Below are 18,994 nucleotides of genomic sequence, written 5' to 3' on the forward strand. Positions count from 1 at the left end.
GTACAATTTACTTGTATTAATGGGGTTACCCTTTTAAATGTTATTAGACCGTTATTTAAGTGAAAGTTAAATAGTGTGCTACCCCCAACCCCATTTTCTATAAATAATAGTCTAAAAAATATGTTACTTTGTTTGTGAGATGTTCATATACTTCCTTACTGTTAACAAGTTACCTCTTTTGTTGTTGTAATAAAAAAAAATTCATACCTACATTAAAAGGTTTTAAATGAGTTAGGACTTTTTCTGTTAAGACTTGTGAGGACGATTAGCTGGTAGGGTGAGGGGCAGTGGTGTAGACAGGAATTTTTATGACGGGGGTTAATATTTTCTTCATATATATATATATATATATATATATATATATATATATATATATATATATATATATATATATATATATATATATATATATATATTGTGAAAAAGGAAAAGAAAAAAGAGTTTATTGAAATTCTGAACAGTGCTGATATTTCTTTATTAAGAGATTGTGTCTTAATTTTGTCATAGGTGCCAATACATTCCATGTATTTGCACACAAAAAACTATTGTTACAATAATTGTTAACAAACAAATGTATATAACATGTACTATATAATTCAGTACTTTATTCGCATATTTACGTATCATATTTTTAAAAAAAAAAGAGCATACTATTCGAAAACAAAAGAAAAAAAAATAACGTGGATTTCATGAAAATGAAATAAGTTTAGTTAGGGAATCGTAACACACGAATAGCTTATATTTTTCTAAGTATACATTCAGTCTAATACTTCACATTAGCCAACTGATCGCCATTTTCTTCGAGCAGAAATAACAAAGGCCAACATTTGCTAAGTAATTAAAATTATTTTTACACACACAAAATACATTTTCATCAACGTATGTGAGTAATACAGCTTTTAGAGAATAGTAATGATCTAATAGAAATTTATTTTTAAATCTAAAATGCATTGGGAATTACAATTGAAAATAGAGTAACATTTTTTTTTGTGCTAAAAACGTTCAGCCGATTCCCACTCACATCGGTACAGTGTTTTTTTTTCAGACTTTTTTTCTCCGGGGAGGGGGGGGGGGGCACTTGAAATTTTCGGGGGGAAAGCGAACTAAAATTTCCGGGGGACGGACACTGGTAAAAGTACATATTTTCTATATGCCTGGAATAAACACTGCATTTTGGTTTGTTCGAATTATCCATTTTCATCATGTGTTAGATGAAAATGTTTGGGGAATCTAATTCTACTTCTGATAAGTTATTAAGATTATTTTTGTTTGCAGTTAAGCAATTAAATGATTTCTTATTTTCAAGACATTTTTCCTCTGGGGTGTGGGGGGGGGGGGGGAGATGGATGTCCAAACAGATGCCGACCTTCAGTTACCTAAAATGCTCGCGCTAATTAGTCTCATACATTGTGTACATGCGACTTTTTAAAAAAAATAGCTTTTTTAAAAAGTTAAAATGTTTTTTTCAGGTGACTTACATGCAAAAAATATCAATACAAATCCAATGAAAACTGATTTCCAGGAAAACCCACTTTGGATTAATTTTGACAAAACATGTTTAATTCTTCCTTTTTTCAAAGGCCGTGTAGAGAGTTCCCATTTCATAAGCTGACATAAGCTATCACGATCAATTTGACACTTTTCTTTCATGCCATCAGGTATAGATATACACTGAGCTTGGCGGATTCCTGTTATCTCACACGAATCTAATTTCATGACCAAGAAATTATTCTGCATCTCTGTTGACCGATAGTATGGTTCTGAGTGAAGTATCTCGTCTCGAATTAAGAAAAGTTCGATTCGCCTTTGTTTGTCGTCTGTGTATGATTTTGAAGCTAAAGCAATAAATCTTCTGCTGTTTTCAATGGCTGCTGAGATTTCCAGCGAGCTGGGATGTCCAGGTAAAATATCTAATCCTGGATCAAAGACTATCAATCCAAGATCCGACAGAATTTTTTTAACCAGCTTAGCCACTTGGGTATCATAAGCTTCTTCTTCGTTGTAGGATAAAAAGATGTCGTGTTTTTCATGTGCAGTCTCCAGCTTATTAGTCGGTGGAATAAACATGCATAACCTATACATAGGTCTTGTTATATGGTTTATCGGCCAGGAAATGACAATTTTTGTAATGTAAAGTACCAAAAAGGCCAAAATAACTGCAATTACGTCATTGAGATAGAGAGAATAAACACTGTTTTCTGTTAAATAGTCAATGACAGAGCAAAAGTAAAAGTTGTAGATCTTTTCAGTCCAGAAACTAAGGCTAAGGGCCTCGTTGTCGTTGAGAGTTGAGTGCAGTAAAAGTTTCACTGGGAAGTCTATTTCTACCAGTTCGTGTCGTTTGACGGCCGGGTTATATATTTGTCTAACAATTGTGTAATTTTTTATCCCAAAAGAAGAATTACACATACACATCCACGTTATAGGATAGATTAATTGTTCATTTTCTAATTGTTTTGTAATGGGTAGCTGATTCAAATATCCTCCCACGAAAACTAACCAGTAGAGTTTAACCGACAGAGAGCAGCATGTAATGTTTTCATGGTCAGAACCCTTATCACTATGGTAAACAAACACGTCCTCTTTATCATCAGCCAGTGTCCAATACTTGGCATAGTCGATCAGAATCCCCCCAGGACTTATCTGTATAGGAACGGTTGCGTCTTGGGGGGATTTGATCAACTCGAATTCGGCGAAACAAAACGGTATCCCAAAATGAATAAGAAAAGGCATGTGCCAATCTATCACACTACGTTGGCAACCACATTTTGTTTCATTTGACACTGGTAGTAAAGTTCCCGGAGAGAATAGGTTATCATAATAACGTGGATGCTCTGCAAATTCACTCAGTAGTTTGTTATAATTACATGTATAGCAACCGTAATCACTTTCATTGATCAGATATATTGACAAAGTAGATGTTATTATATAAAAATTTGACGCATTTTCATTGGATTGAATATTCACATCCAGTACCACTCTATGACTTGGTTCGACGGTGACGCCATTTTTTTTCCATGTGAATGAGCTAGTCTGAGGATATCCCCCATCCTTAAACACTGAATACTTACACTGAAACAAAACATCCTCCTTTGGGTATCTGTAAGCCTTTCCTAGATAAAAGGGAGGATTTTGATCATTTCTTAATGGATGATTATATGTTTCGTTGAGCTTGCTAATGTTTTTTAACTCGTTGGTTGGCACAACAACATGTGTGTCAACCAAGCTCATTAATTTATCTTCAACAAAGCCGTGAGCAACATGCAGAATGCCAGATACAGAAATACACACTATCAAGCCTGTAATGACACAAAATATTGTAAAAAAGACTGCAATTTTTTTAATTTTCAAGCTTCCGACTGCGCCTATTGAGATTCTTATCAGTAAATATATCTCTTCAAGAACTAGTGGCGTTAAATCTGTACAAATTTTTGAAATCCAGAAAATGACGGGCACGTCAAAATGGCACAGTTTGTATTTCAATCCGTTAGTGAATATATTCCAAATAGTCCAATTATTATCTGGAGCTTTAAAATAATTTGAGATATATTCCTGAAGACTGACTTCATTTAGCGATAGAATCATGAAGAAGTAAATTTTTAAAATTAAAAGAACACCTAAACCTACTTTAAGATGAACGAAAGCCCAATACATTTGAAATTGGATCCTTTTCACAATTGTCAAAGCTTTATGCCCATTGTCATCCATATTTAAGTGAAATGTATGTAATCACTGTAATTATGGTGTGTATGTTTTAGCCATAATACGTGGTCTCATTTTCAAAACAGAAATCGGAAATACCTATTTTTACATTAGACATAGTCGACGGTTTACCCGTTTTTATGTTATATCTTGTTAATCATTGTTACGCCCCTTGTATTTTATATAACTTAGTGATGTCCCTTGAATGCGCGTAGTCTCTGTGTACTAGGTCACCAGGTAGGCCGTGTTGTTTACGTCAGTCAGTACTATGAACGAGATCTTGTGAACAGACGTGTCGCCAGAGACTGTTCTATTTAGGTCTAATAAAGTCTTGACGTAAACTTGATGGCGTCCAGTGTTTCTTCCAGACTTTTTTTCTCCGGGGGGGGCACTTGAAATTTTCGGGGGGGGGGGGGGGGCGGTAGACTTTCTTCGGGGGGGGGGGGGGCGGACACTGTTAAAAGTATATATTTTCTATATAAATTATATAAATTTCATTTCGTTCGGGGGGGGGGGGGGGGGCGGTAAAAAAATTCGGGCCCCCCCCCCCGAAGAGATGCCTGGAAGAAACTCTGATGGCGTCTAATCTCATATTCAAAGATCGACGAATTGAATAATGTAGTACCCCATCTATTAAACAAAGCAAAACTTGATTTCTTCTGGCTTCTTACTGAACACCAGCAACATAATGTGTTTGCTGAAAAGTAAGTAAAATTAAAAATAAAATGTCTCTACACAGAAGCTGTATTAAATCTACATATAGAGCAGTAGCGTAGCGAGGGGGGGAGGGACATATGTCCCCGGGCGCCGACCTTAGGGGGCGCCAAAATGGGTCGGAAAAATAAATTGAAAGTTTAAGGGGGGGGGGGGTCGGGGAAGGGGAAGGGTCGCTACGCCTCTGGTGTGAGAACCGAGTGGGGGGGGGGGCGGGGTTGGACAAATGTCCCCGGGCGCCGACCTTAGGGGGGGGCCAAAATGGGTTTGAAAAAAAAATTGAAAGTTTAAGGGGGGGGTGCAAATCAAAAAGTTCGAGGGGGGGGGGCGGGGTGCTAATCGAAAGTTTGAGGGCGGGGGTGCAAATCGAAAGATCGAGGGGGGTGCGAATCGAAAGTTTGTCCTCGGGCGCCGGGAAGGGTCGCTACGCCTCTGATATAGAGCACTAATCCTACATCCCATTCGAATCAGCTGGAGCAAGAAAATAGTTGTTCACGGTCGCGATATTTGTATTCATTTATTGCTATGGGGTGGTGGGTGCAGGGTGGATGCTAAGCTGCTATTATTTACAATCAAGATTTTATATTGCATATATTTTGCCAACTCATAATTGAAACCGAAGAAAACTTTCTTGATAGCTGCTTGACTTTTTCAAATAATATATCATGTATGCATGCAATAGTAAATACCTTACGCTCAGTGGCGTAGCGAGGTCGGGTGTCACCCGGTGCGGCACTTAATGGTGTCACCCCCCCCCCAGTGGCGTAGCGACAAACTTTCAAATTTTCGATTTGCACCCCCCCCCCTCAAACTTTCGATTTGCACCCCCTCGAACTTTCGATTTGCACCCCCCCCCTCAAGTTTTTCTCTATATATTTTACTATTTTTTGCCTTGGTGTCACCCCCATAAATGGTGTCACCCGGTGCGGTCCGCACCCCCCGCCCCCCCCCCCCCTCGTTACGCCTCTGCCTACGCTTACGTCTTATTGGATTTTTACAGATAGCTCGTGTTAATATTAATATTATCTATTCGACATCTCGCCTCCCCAGAACCAAACTTATTTAACTCAAACCTGGACAAAAATTTATGTTACTATGATGCATTGGTGGATTTAGAAAATAACAGTGAATAAATCTCAAAAAAAAAAAAGAAAAACGGAGTTAGACTGGTCTGGTTCTGGGGAAGAAATTTTTATTTACAAGTAGTCCTGAGTCGAGTGGTTAATACCATATTATGCGAAACGGTACGCGCCATTCATAGATGAGGTGTGAAGGATGTAAAGTATCGACCAATGGGCACACAGCTCACCAGACAGTCATAGACAGGTATTACTCTGTCACTAGGTCTACTATATCAAACACTGAGACATAATAACAATAAACCCCCATTCAGCCCTCTTCATTACAATACGCCCCTGTGACAGTGGGGTAGAAACACCGCATCATTAGAATTGTGTTAATTTCTAACAGCTAGACACGATAAAACCATTAAAACGTCAACAGCATGTCGGTTTCAACTTTGTGGAAGCATATCTATGGATCACAAAATTACCTTCGCTGGTGCTTTTAAATATTAAAACAACATTTGTACGCCCAAGTGGGGAAAATATTAAACTACTAACTACTAACTAATTTTGTTAAAATCTTCTTGTTTGGCTACAAATATTCTATATAAATCTTGGCATAGTTAATTGTTGGGAATGTTACAAGATTTAAAGCATAAAGCCAATGTGACAATCCAGCTCCCTCTTGTCTCTGTTATTCTCTACCATGACACTCCTTCTTTACCTGTGAGTTTCACACCATCGCCTGTCTTGCTGTGCTATCAACTGTTTTTCCGAAGGTGTTCCCACATTCACTTTATTTCTCTTATTTCGTACGCCACTGTTGCTAGGATGCAAACCTCCCGTAAACGAAATTTACAAATGTATCTGGCCAATGTACATTAAAGAGGTAAAATACTACAAATGACTTTTTTTTTCTTTCCGTAACCCTGTTACTAAACTTTTAATAACGTGATCAGAATGCTTTAAAAATAAAAAATGTGTGCAAGTGTATTAAATATTTGAATGTTATTCTACTGTAAGAGTATATCGGTAATCTATCGTTTTAGCGTAATCAATTCGGTCGTCACTAGCAATGTAGGGATAAGGTAACTAATAAATATGGCTTAAATATGAATATATTTTTGCATATTCTACTTAAATACTAAAGATAATTGAATATTAAACAATATTTAAGGGTTAAATCAATAAAAATGTCATGAAATTATATCTTTGTGTATTGCGTGTAAAGAGATTTAGAATCAGTTTCTTTGATAGAAGAAATCGTCAAATGTAAACCGGTTGGAATGCTACCTGCACCATACGTCTCTAAGCTACTGCAATGTGTGATGGTATTTAAATTTCTCGAATATACTCATAGCTAAGAACTTTGAGAACCTTTTTGTTTTGACGATTCATTAAAAATGTGAAAGGGGATGCGAGTAGATATGGTACCCGCGCCACTGGTTATCAAACTGTAAACAAACAACATTTATAAAAAATACAAGACCAATGACTTCATTTAAACTGTTTTAATACTAAACTAAACCAGTAGTATAACAAAAATGTATATACATTTAAAATTCTGTACTTAAATTATTTAAAAAATAATATCCATCATGGGACATAATATAGATCTAGCATATAATCAAAAGATGAGATCTCCTGAGTAAGATCATACTCTCCACACACAAAAATGTAGACCAAAAAAATGTAACCGAAAATTGTAGACGGTTTAAAAAAAAATAGAATTTCTTTTAAAAGAAAAATGATCAATTTTCAAATGATTTAAAATGTACTAAATGTATAATAATACAACAAATAAAAATTATTCGCAATTTTTTCGTGCCCCCGTATTATCAGAGGCGTAGTGACCCTTCCCGGCGCCGGGGGACAAACTTTCGATTTGCACCCCCCGCCCCCTCAAACTTTCAATTTGTTTTTACAACCCATTTTGGCGCCCTCTACGGACAGCGGCCTAGGCGACCGCCTAGTTTGCCTTATAGGTAGCGCCGGCCCTGTATATCCCGAAAAAATATCACGTTTCTTGTGTAACGAATTTTTTAAAAAACTATAATGGACCCAACTGAGAATAGTCTCGAAATTATTCTAAAGGCCCATTAAATATTTAAATATCATGTACGATGTTATTAATATAAATATGGTTATAAAAATCTGACAGTTTGGTTTTTGTTGGACTTTGCTAAAGTAATTTTCTTTGAGCCACATGTCCTTATCCAGATGTAGATTTTAGATTTGAGCAGAAATTGTCTTTGAGACACTTGTCTTAATAATTATCTTTTTACGGAAGTGACAGCCAACATAAGCTACTGCACTTGGTGCCAACCTGACTAATGATTACATTGCTATATCCAGCACGCTGAACTGGCTGTATGACTTTAGAACACTATTCTGGAAGAACGCCTGTATCATGTCGGTGAAAATACTACTAGTCTTTGGTGAAATGTAAACCATAAATACCATAACAAATCCATATGTTATTGAGATGAAACCAAACGGACCTATAATGTTATAGAGTATTGTAAATATCTCGAATTTAGGTGGTATTGGTCGAGTTTCTGATTCCCATTTTAAAAAGTCCATTAAACTCTCAGGATCGATTTTAAATTTTTCTTCCCTTCTTTCTGGTAAAGTTACACACGCTACTGAATAGAAGCCCGGACTACGATAAGCGTCAAGTCTTATATATACCATACGGTTCTCAATATCTGTGAATTGGCCATGGATTGATTTTTTTATTGCGCCGAGTTGCATCTGTAACATATCATCTTCTACATACGCCTTCGATGCTACAATTATAAAACGTTTGCTGGTTTCAATAGCGCATTGTATTTCTAAATCCTCAATACGTCCTGGCATGATATCAGATCCCACGCCAAAGACGGACAACCCTAGTTGACGCAGCATGGCCTTGAAGCAATGAGCAACTTCTGTATCGTAACGTTCTTGCTCGTTGTAAGACAAAAAAAAGTCATATTGAAATTGGGCGATTTGTTCGTAATTTAATTTTTTCAGCTCCTTTAGTGGCGGTCCCTGCACAGTCTTGAAATCCACCGGTTGCACAGAAGAATCATATGCAGCTATTCTACAAATCAGAATTACGAAGGAATAAATTGACCGCCAATATACTTGAATTGCAAAACATAGAATGGCTAATAAACAAATGGCTAGAATACAATCGTAAAAGTACAAAGTGTAAAATCTGTTTTAAACCAGCAAGTGAATTAGAGAACAGAATTTAGAAGAGCTGTTCGTATTAGTGCAGAAGCTAAGGCTGTAGTTCAGGTTGTTGCCGTGTGTAGATTGCAGCAAAAACTTTACCGGGTATTGGATTTCAACGTCGTCACTTGTTTTACTGGTACTGTTGTATACTCGTCTATAAAAACTGTAATTCCGTAAGCCGAATGATGATTCACACATACAAAAAACTCTGATAATTTCATACGAATTTCCCTGCACTACAATATAAAAGTTGGGAAAGTCTATCAGAGCCCGTTCTTTAAAAAAAATCCAAGCCATCTTGCTTGTCAACGAGCAACATTCTGTGCTTTTAAGTCCATTGTCTTTCTCTCCAAAAGTGACATCAATTAATAAATCTTCAAAATCTGCCACAGTCACGTATCGAACAACATCTATTAGAATACCACCTGGGTTTATCAAAACGGTAATTGGTTCCTTTGGTGGAAATTTCGCCAGTGTAAATTCACCAAAGCTAACTCTGCTTTCAAATTTTCCTAATACGATAGAATTCATATAAAAATTGTTTGATATTTTGAAGCCACATCTCCGATCGGAAATATACTTAAAATGACTGAGATTACCTGGAACAGGAACTATAAACGAGTTATCGGGTTTATTATATCTGCAAGTATAGTTGCCATAATCAATTTCGTTGATCAAGAGTATTGTTAAAGTTGAAACAATAACACAATTATAAATGTTATACTCATTAGTTTTATACTGATATAATAACGCATGGTTATTAACGAGCACGCGATCTGAAAGCGTCACAGGAAATCCATCCTTCTCCCACCACAAAGAACGAAAAACTGCATCGGTGTCTTTTATGTTATAATTGTAAACAAACATCTCACATTTAAACAGCGCATCTTCCATTGGATGTCTTTAATTAATTTCCATAAATTTGGGGTATGCCATATGCCTTTGCAAGTTTTCTGTCACTGGTGTTCGCTGTGATGCTATGCCATCACCTTTCAACGCGACATAATTTATTACAATGTTGCCGCTCATCAATTTTATCAGGATGTCATCTCCTAAATCATAAATTAGGTTTAAAAACCCGTCAGCAGCAAAATAAATAAAAACAGCAACGCAAATGGGAACGATAGAAGTGATAGCAACAGCACGCCTTTCGATTGCAAGTTCCTTTCGAACAGAATTACTTAAAAGGCTTTTTAAGACGAAACATAAATCCATTTGTTTTCTCAACAGAAAGATAATAATAGTGTTCGCAATCGTGCAATACAAATCCCGATAACGTACGCGGTAGTTTGAACCATTGATGACCATACTCCTGTCGATCCAGCTGTTGGGTAAGTGAGTTAGCGTTGTGTAGCTTTCCATATCATGTAAGAGTTTGTTAGTATCAACGCCATGACCCTCTACAATTGTTTGAAAAAGTAACACGTAGAATGATACGATAATAAAACTTATGTATAGACATATAAACCAACGATTCGAATAGAAACGTTTCCTTTCAATTTTCACTATATTTGGAAGCGACTCCATGTTTGCGTTATGTTAACTACAGCGGTTGTTGACTAAGTAGGTAATCACTGTCACTGACAACGTACTTTGGTATTATTTACTTGTCAATTTGGGTCGCTCTTTAAAATGTAATTAGACCGTTATAAAAGTCACAGTTCAATGCTGTGCTATCCAGTGGCGTGCCAGGATCGAGTTGTCAAATCTCTCTCTTATATATATATATATATATATATATATATATATATATATATATATATATATATATATATATATATATATATATATATATATATACATATATATATATATATAAATTAAAAAACGTTTTAACTACTATTTAAATAACTAGAAAGAAAAGCGTGGGTCACTTTAGTATCTGTTAGATACCTTTACAAATGTTTAGGAAGAGACCCACGCTTTTCTTATAGTTATTTAAATAGTAGTCTATAATTTATTTTCTACTTTTTAGTTATCATTAGTACATAAAAGCTTGTTATTAAAACGTTTTTTATGGAAAAAAAATTTACAAGCTTTTATTTAACTCACTTCCTCTGTCTGTCGTCAGTCTAGATCGAAACGCCGGAGCGAAAATTTGGACACTTCTAACTGACAGATACGGTTCACAGTTGACACGTGGGTCAAGACATGAAGACAATGCAATCTGAAATTAAATTTGACTTGATCGGATGCCTAATTAATTTTTTATGAATTAATTAAAATTTGGACGGAATTAGTAGGCATGTCTATCCAAACGCGTCATCACGGCAAAAGCGCGTTATCACGTTCAATAGCTGCGCCTTCACGTTCAATACGCGCGCATTGGTTTTTATTCATGAAACTCTATTGTAAATAAAAACATGTAAAGTACTAAAAAATTAAAAAACTATAAACTATATAAACTATATTTTAAAACTATAAATTTGACATGTTTGTATTTAGAATTTGGTCAATCTAACTCAAATAGCACTCAAGCTATCGTGTTACATACATACATACACAGACGGACCGACAAACTTAGTTTTTCTTGCTTGATTTAGTCATTTAGATTTTTGCACTATCTCAATGCATCTCTTATATTCTGTATACGATAAAGTGGGGAGTTGGAAAAAAAATGGCGAAAACTGTCGAAATCTCATTTGATTGTGTGCACGATTACAATATTTTCACTATACTTTGTATAGAAGAAAGTAAAAACAACAGCAATAGAAAACCACCACTGCTTTCTCCACACATATATCATACAATGTCCTACATAATTCAGTTCTTCGCTCTCATATTTATTTTTTCATTTAAAAAGATGTAAACGAACATAGTGTTCGAAAACAAACAATAATAATATTCTACAAAGAAATAACTAATGTTGCCCGCAAGTTGTAGTCAACTACTATTAAAGATTAAAATTAGGGGCCTGTAACAAAGAAATTAAACCAGTTATGGAAATCATTTTAACAAATAAAAAGAAAATACAGGCATTTCTTAAAATATGTGTCAGTCGAATACTTCACATGATGTGATCCAATATTCGAAATCAAACAGCCAAGGTGAAGCAGGTTAATTAATTTGAATGATTGAGTGATTTTAAAAAACACACAAACACACACACACACACAAATGGGTGAAAAAAATGCAGAGAGCAGAAAATATTTTTAACCTAAAGGCTATAAGTTTGTTTAAACTGAAATACACTAAGAGCTATAATTTAAAATTGAGTGAATCTTTTGCTAGAAAGTAGTCGAAACGGGCTTACTGGTTTCATCAGTCATCATCGACTTCAAAAGTTTCATCCATGACATCGCGCTCTGTTATGCATTTAAATCGACGAAAACCAGTTAAGTCACACGCATTTATTTTTAAGACAAACAAACGATCGTTTGGCTCAGTGGACTGATTGTATGTTACTGAAGAAAGTATCTCTCCTTGAATAGAGAAAAATTCGATCCGCTTGTGTGTGTCTTCCGTGTATGATTTTGATGCTATGACGATAAATCGCCTGCTGCGATCAATGGCATTTGAGATTTCCAGCAAAGTGTGTTGCCCAGGCAAGATATTTGTTGCAACATCAAAAACCGTCAACCCTTTTCTCAGAAGGTTTTCTTTAACAAATTGAGCAACGCGTGTATCACGAGCTTCTTCCTCATTGTACGATAAAAAAAAATCATACGTTTCAGTCACAGCCCCAATCGAAGATGTAATGAAAAAATATCTATATACATTACGTATCGGAATCTTTATATACCATATTGAGCGCACAACGACTAACGGTGTAACACACAAGAAAATAATGAAAGTTAATGAGGATAGCATCCAATCATAAAAATATATAGTGTAAAGTGCATTTTCAATTAAAGGATGAAAGATAGAGCACAAAAAAGAAGAGTTATTTGTTTCAGGGCAGATACCGAAGTCAAATGCTTTGAAGTCATTTAGCGTAGATTCTAGGCGAATTTTCACTGGGTCATGTATTATAACTTCATCATTTCTTTGAGATGAAGTGTTAAATATTTTTCTTCGAAATGTGAAATTTTGCATTCCAAAACTTGATTTACATATGCACATCCATTTTATGGGATGAAATAAGTTTTTATAACTATAATTCATATAATAAGGCAGATCAACAAAACCTCCACCTCTGAATAAAATCCAATATAACTTAACTGACAAAGAACAACATTCATACTTGGAATCATCTTCCTCTGAAGTATAATCAATAAACAAATCTTCCTTTTTAGCTAGTGTACAGTATCGAGCATGGTCGATCAAAATCCCCCCAAGACTCATCATTAGAGAAATAACTGTTGTGTTTTGTGGGTATTTGATCAACTCGAATTCAGCATAGCAGAATCTTTTCATATAAATGTATAAGACGTCCGGATCAATTAGAATCACCTGCTTAGACTGACAGTCACAGTTAGAGGCATATGAACTATTTCGTTCTTCTGTTTCATTTCGGCAGAATGGATCTGAAGTTTTATCTGTGGAATGCTGATTCACAAGGATGCGCATTGGATTTGCATAGTCGCAAGCATACTGTCCATAATCGTCTTCGTTGATTAAATAAATTGACAAAGTTGATCGAATTATAAATTTCCCAGCGACATTTTCATCAGGGTAAATAGTGACATTAACTAATACACGATCGCTCAGTTCGACTGGTACGCCATTTTTCCTCCACCAAGATGAACGAAGAATCGGCTCAGCATTTTCTTCACTATATACAGAGTACTCACATTCAAAGAGAGCATCTTCCATTGGGTATCTGTAAACACGTTCTAGAAAAAATGGAGCTTTAGTACCATCTGTGAGTGGATGCACGGATTTATCGAACAGTTGCGCATTATGTTTTACAAGTCCATTAGCATCCACAATGTTTTTTTCGATAAAATGGTTAAAACAGTGTTTCACAAGTGTATACACACTCATAAGAAAAATGTACAGACAAAAGCACGTAATAACTATTTTTAATAAAGCGTACAATATTAAAACTTTTTTTCTGCCTCTTCTCTCCATTGTATTCCAATTCTAACGTCGGGAATTTACTGTCAGCATTTAATTGAACTAGCCTTCCTAAATTGATAACAGTTTTATTCGTTTTAAAACAGTTCACGGTAAAAATAACCACCAATGTTTTAAACACAATTACAGACACACGGTAATCAATTTTATGACGTTTTTTCGATAAGCTTCACAGACTTTATCCAGTCTAATTATGTATCCAATAACAACGTAGTAACATGCAAACTCGTACTTATATTTTGATTTGCGGGTTTACCCATTTTGACGTGTTACACTGCTATGCCAAACAGGCAATACCTATACATTCTTTTGGTGCTTAGAAAATCTGGCAAGTCTCAATGAGCTTTGCTCACAGCAGAAGTGTGGACAGAATGCTACCTCATTTGGAATGGTTATTAAATCTTACAACTCTAGGATGGTGCAATAGAAGCATTTTTAATTAAACCATACCACACAGAAAGAGGCTCAAACTTTTTTGGGCTGAAATGATCGAGTTAAAAATTTCTTTACGTTCGATTTTATTTTGAGTGTACTTCATAATTTGCCTAAACTGCCTCCCCCCCCCCCCCCCACCCCATCTCATTGCGGGGTCTGGTCTCAATGCCTATATAAGCTTTTCTTTTAGTTTACAATGTCTGTTTGTTTGTTTGTGTGTGTGTGTGGCAAATCTCGAAACCCAATTTTGACCCACTTTCAGTGCAGCGATTTTATTATAAACGTTTTCATTATTAAAAAATTCATAAAAAATCATTTTAATAACCAGCTTTTATGTAATAATGCACTGAAAAGGAGAAAATAAATTATAGACTACTATTTAAATAACTATAAAGAAAAGCGTGGATCACTTTAGTATCTATTGGATCCTTTACTAATATTTAGGAAGATACCCACGCTTTTCTTTATAGTTATTTAAATAGTAGTCTATAATTTATTTTCTCCTTTTTAGTGCATTATTACATAAAAGCTTGTTATTAAAACGTTTTTTATGATTTTTTTAGGACTTTACATGTTTATTTACACTAGAGTTACATGACTAAAAACCATTGCGCACCCATTGAACGTGATGACGCGCTAAGAATAATATTAACAACTTTGGCATAAAAAATGCAGACTAACAATAACACAGAATGTCTTAAAAAAAAACATTACAATAAAACCAAGAACAGTTAACTTTCTTTATAGCTATTTAATATTTGAATTTTGATACATTAAAATAATTTTGAAAATAAAATGTGTGTTATTTCAATCAACTTCATTGTAATAAATATAGATCTATGTGAAATAACTTAATAATGTTGTTTTATTACAGACGAAAGTTGAGTTAGCCATCTCAAATTTTGACAATCAACGGTTGTATTATTTGTGGCAACATTTTTTTAGTTAAGTTTATAGTTTTGACAATAAACGTCAGCGGGCAATCTATCACGCGTGTGGAGTAGTTGGATAGGACTGCCTACTAATTAGGTCACATTTTTAATTAATTCTTTAAAAAATAATCAGGCGACCAATTAAGTCAAATTGAATGTCATGATGCATTGTCTTCATGTCCTGACCCACGTACCAGTTACGAACCGTCTCTGTCAGTTAGAAGTGCCTGCAATTTTGCTCGACCGTTTCGATCCAGACAGACTGACGTCAGAGGAATTGAGTTAAATAAAAGCTTGTAAAAATTATTTTAAATTCAATACATTACACTTTTATTTTTATTTTACTTAAAAGACGAAATTTAGACAGAAACCATGTGTTTTTTTTTGTCCAAATCAACAATAATGACAACAGTGACCATCGTCTCATGGAAATTTAATACCAATATTGATATCAGACAGACGAATAGGCTACAACTGATCAATAACACGCCTTAAGAAATGTTACGTGGCACTACCCACGTGATTATAAAACGGGAATTTCGATTAAAATTTGTACATTTACAGTTTCAGCGATGGTTGTTAGTGTCGTTGGCAAACATTAAATTTCACCATGGACTCAACATTTGAATTGAAAATCGTGGACAGAGAAGGAATATTGTTTTTTTATAGAGCTATTGCTTTCATTTTCAAATATGTCAAATATTTCTTGACAAGTTTACTCGTTTTGTCACTTGTTATTATGATGAGGACTATATATTTATATTATGGATTTACATATCATACAGAAGTTACAGACAAATTTATAGGCCGACTTGAATTTAAAGATATGACAATTGATGAATTGATGTTTGTAGTCGAAATTCTTCACGTGAATTTGAAGACACTTGGAAATAAAATTGTGGAATATCCTATTGGAGTATGCATAAAAGGAATATTGATTTTGCCAACTTTTTGTTTTTTTATTAAAGATGTTCTAAGCAAAAGTAAGAAAAGGGCTGTTGTCTGTATTTTCCTACAATGTCTTACTGTATATCTAGGATACTTTGCTTTAGAGGGCTCTGAAAATGTATTATACAAGCTGACGAAAGGAAACTTGGTTCGATGGATGGAGAGGAATATTGTAACTGCTGACATGTTCTTGAAAGAGCCCAATTCTTTTATACCACCACAACACTCTCTTTCCCCATCATATCGTCCAGACAGGATCTACCGTTATCGTTTGGAAGATGTTGTGTTTAAACATGAATATTCTGTAACGGTTAAAAGTAATGCTGATAAATTTCGTGATATTTCTTACTGGAAAAGAAATGGATTTCCTATTAAAACTGACAACAGAATATCTGTTAATATAAGCATTCTTTTTAATGAAACTTTTCAAAGACAGTATACTGTCGTTTCAACATTGTCAATATTGCTGATCAATGAATTCGATTTTGGAAATTATTCATATTGCTTCATGGGCGAATATTCTGAGCGACTTCATCTAGAATCTAACTACCATTGCATTCACGTACTTGAGCTGGTCGAACATGGTCGAGAGAAAACAATGTATAGTGTGATGGTAAACCCGGGAGCTATTCTATTCACCAAGGCTCGATACTGGACAGTGGCCCACGAGGATGACCTGTGGGTGGATGTCAGTTCAGATGAAAGTGATTCGATCCATGAAAACTTTGAATGCTGCTCTCTGTCTGTTAAACTTTACTGGATATTTTTAAGATATGGAAATTTTGTTGACTTACCCCTTATGAACTTACGCCGATACGACCATTATACTCACATCATTAGATGGCAGTGTATATGTGAGTCGTCAGTGGGAATGCAGTCGTTTGTAATTCATAGAATTAAATACAACAAATCTCCAAAAGGAGTGGATCAAGTTAAAATAGAGTACCCATTAAACCTTTGGTTGCAATCTTCACACAACGACAATGAAAATTACAGTTTCTGTGATGATGGAAAAGACGCAATCCCATTTTGTTCTATTGTTGATATGTTAACAGCCAACAGCTATTACACCTTGTATATTAATGACTGCTTAGTATGCCTGGTATTTTTTATTTACAGTGTTTTTGTTATTTATTTAACTTTCTGGATTAGAGACAATATCACTAAACCCTTGTACACAATATGCATGTATGCTTTCCCCATGCCACAGGCAATACACCACAAGAAGAAATATGCTTTCTTTTTATCGTACAACGAAGAAGATCAATACGATAAAGCCGTTGCAAAGCACTTGAAAAAGTTTTTTCTGTTTCGTAGATTGTCAGTCTTCGAAGTGGAGACTGGCGTAATTCCTGGGAGACACGCGTTTTCGGAAACCTCGAATGCTATTGAACAAAGCTACAGATTTATTGTCTTAGCCTCAAAGTCATACACTGAAGACCCTCTAAAACCGATAGAGCTATCCTCAATACAAGAAACTATTTTTAATCAGTCGACTGTACCAAATAGTCGTTTGCTAGTTATAAAATTAGACGCATGTGAAATAGCAAACATTCACCAAGCCCATTGTATCACTGTACCTGCTGATAAGAAACAGAAGGCTGAAATGTCACTTCGTTGTTTATGTCAGTTTCTAGATTGGGAACTTGCTACACGTCCACCTAAGTCCAAATCGGGTATGTTTAGAACAATTTTAATTTGGTTAGTTCAGTGTGGTTGTTCGTGGAAATCAGTAGCCATAATAACAATAATGTTTTTTCTTGCATGCTATTCACCAACGGTCAACAGAATATCAAGATTTTTTTATTAAATAAAATAGTAATTCGTTCACTATAGTATTTAATAACCGTAGACTTGATCAAGTTACGTCCACTCGGGTTCTAACATGACATATATACTTTGACAGACTACCGCTAACAGAAAACGTAACTACCAACAAATCAGTCTTTTAACATTCTCGTCCTACACTTTTTAATCACTTCTCGACCCACCCATGCCCGTCTCCAGAATAGAACTGACCCTACAACGTCACTCATCCCTTGACTCGTAAAAACCTTGCCTATAAATCAGTCACTCCCTCGTCCCTGTGATTCGAGCCTGTTCTTCTACCTGTCTGTCACACACACACACACACACACCCTTGGCACCAGACATACGGTATCTAAATCCCCAGTCTCCAACTAGTTATCGCCCCTGTGTGGATGTGTCCAAACATGAAGACACCCCCACCTTATGAAGCAGGAAGTTCAAATCACTGTCTTATCTACAATGTACGATAACACTACCTTGGTTTTAAACATTCACACACACACACACACGCACTCACACACAAAAACTCACACACACAAACTCACACACATCTTTAGCGTTAAATAATTTTTCTAGTAAGAAATAATCAGCCTACATGTGGAAATTGCCTGTATCGAATTATATCCTAATTTTATAACATTCAAAATGTTTGGCTGGCTTGCTTTCTTAGCTGCTCATTTCCGCCATACTTGTGGACTGTCTGCTTTTTCGTTAAAGCTCTGACATTTAATTTGTTTTTCTAATTTTTATAACAGCCACCATCATATAATAAATATCAATCGAGCCTCTGATTCTGATCTCCAAGGTTTACTCACCGTTCTAAATCGAAGTGGAGCGGTGAAATATTTTTTTTAATTAAATAAAATTGTTTAATGTATTAAGTTTATTAAGTTTAAAATTTTTTATTTTTTTTATTAATATTTTCTCGACGTTTCACATAGTATTAGAACTGTATAGATCTAGCTAAAATTTTAAAATGTGTTTATTTGCTTTATTTTTAACCGCTCATGATCAATAAATTAATGTTTTTTTTTAAAACAAATGTAATTAATTTTTTCTTAAAGTAGTGTATATGAAAACTTAGTATATTACATCAAATAAATGTTCAACTTTTATTATTGTTTATTTTCTTTTACTGTGTTCACATTA

The sequence above is a fragment of the Physella acuta genome, unplaced genomic scaffold (genome assembly GCF_028476545.2).
Source record: "Physella acuta isolate Inbredline_101_S28 unplaced genomic scaffold, ASM2847654v3 ptg000915l, whole genome shotgun sequence".
Classification (NCBI taxonomy): Eukaryota; Metazoa; Mollusca; class Gastropoda; family Physidae; genus Physella; species Physella acuta.